The sequence below is a fragment of the Cygnus atratus genome, chromosome 9 (assembly GCF_013377495.2).
Source record: "Cygnus atratus isolate AKBS03 ecotype Queensland, Australia chromosome 9, CAtr_DNAZoo_HiC_assembly, whole genome shotgun sequence".
NCBI classification, from domain to species: Eukaryota; Metazoa; Chordata; class Aves; order Anseriformes; family Anatidae; genus Cygnus; species Cygnus atratus.
The window spans coordinates 26,330,960-26,332,947 of record NC_066370.1 but is presented as its reverse complement, the minus strand read 5'-3'; positions in this window follow the sequence as shown (position 1 = coordinate 26,332,947).

Sequence of the window (1,988 nt, the reverse complement as noted above, 5' to 3'; positions counted from 1 at the left end):
TGGAGCTGAGCTAGTGTGCTATGCACTAGTTGTTTAAAAAAATGAAGTGAGCCATCTTTTGTTCATTTAAAATGGTGTTTTGAATTTCGTATGCAGAAAACGTTTTGTTACATTGCAGATTTTAATGTATTTAATAAATGCAACATGCAGATTAAGTGCAGTGTATACTGAGTATTTAAATTAAAAATGTACATTTCATAAATACAGTTTCAAGCGAGACCATCATTTGTGTAAACTAACACTGTGTCAAATTGATGTATAAATATATATTTTAACACATTTTCTGAAATTAAATTGCAGTTTTGAAAATTTGTGGCTGTAGATGTGGTTACAAGGTAACTAAATTCTGTACCTTTTTTTAAATTCTGTATTTTTTTAACAAAACAAAGACAACTAGGGAGCCAGTAATGGAATAATGCTGGAATTCTAACTGCTTTTCTTGCAATAATCTTGCTGTTTTTTTTCTGTGGATTTTGAGGGGTGTTCTGGGAAAAGCATAATTCTAATGAGGTCAGTGACTCTACTGGTTTGTTCTTGTACCAATCACTATGTGCTGGGGTCTTGAAATGATTTGGTATCTTAGTGACATAAAGCCAATAATTTACTTTTGAGAAGGTTCTACGAAGAGCACGCTGCACAGCACACCTTCCCCAAGAGCAGTGTGGAGCACAGCTGCGAGCTGCTTTTCCAGAGCAGGCGGTCTGGTTCGCTTCTGGGCCTGCACCTGTTCGGTCAGCGTGCCAGCATTTACCTCCGTGTCCTCACCCTGTGTTTGTCTCAGCTCTGGTCAGGTTCATGTGTTGGGGGAAAAAAACAAAACAACACTGGAAACTGAATTTTGGTGCCTTCCCTTCCTCTCCGGTGTTCTACTAGTTGACAGCACCACCCCTTTCTGGTAAGCATCTGTTCACAGCACAGTTCAGAAAAGGGTGTGTGTGTATAAAAGTACTCACTGGTCTAATACACTAAAATATCTTCAGTGGTAGGTTGGTGCTCTTGGCCTGCTATAAGCATGCATGTAGTGAAATAATAGCTTTGCATACAAATTGGAAAAAAATATTTTAGTAGCTAAACTTATTTCCCTCAAGTGTGAGCAAAAGCTCTCTGGCTACACAGCAAGGATACGGATGTCTTGAGCTCCTGTCTGATATGATTGGCTGGTAAAATAGACAAATTTTAGGAATTATTTGTACAGGAAGTCCCCCTTCAGGTGAGTAATTGATTCAAACTTCTGTGGGGGGAGCAAACTATTTATATGGTTACACTGTGTTTCCTGTTCTTAAGGATTGTAAGTAGTAAGGAGGCATTTGAAACATTGGAGTTGTTGGTGTTCTGACGACGGTAGAAGTAGAAAAGCATGCCTTTTGGACTGAGAAAAGTCCTAATTGTTTCTGCATTCCCATGGAGCTGGTTTCTGTACATCTCTCCTTGCGTAATTCTGTAATCCTGGTGCGTAGAGTTGCCGTTGTGCAAGCTCTGCCTTGAAAGGACAAGTAGATCCACCTATGTGCAGGTGAAAAGGAAAAAACATGTAGTAAGGTTGCTGGAAATGGGGGTTGAGACAAAGGTTAAGCTGATCCTGTTTCTAATCCTTTGCTTGCTTTGCTCCTGTTAGGGGTTTTTGTTGTTTGTATTTAGCTTTTCTCCTGGTCTTAAGTTGTATTCAGCTGTGAATACCACTGCTTGCTGTACTGAGAATGCTATAAAGTGGCAGAACTGAGTTCGGAAGCTGGTCTTTGCGTTGCTGCTTTCTCTTGAGAGGACGTCTGAGGCCGCTGCCTGGAGAGCGGAAGGAGCAGCAGCTCCTCGGCGCGTGATGTTCGTCTCGATGTTGTTGAACGCTTGATTCACAGACTTGGAAGGACGGCTCCTTCGCCAGCCATCGCGTTACCGTCGGGCTGTACGGGCTGCCCCGCCGTACGTACGGCCGCGTGCAGTCGGCCTCCCCCTGCTGCACCGCCTCCCGTCGTCGCCTCCGTGTGACCGCG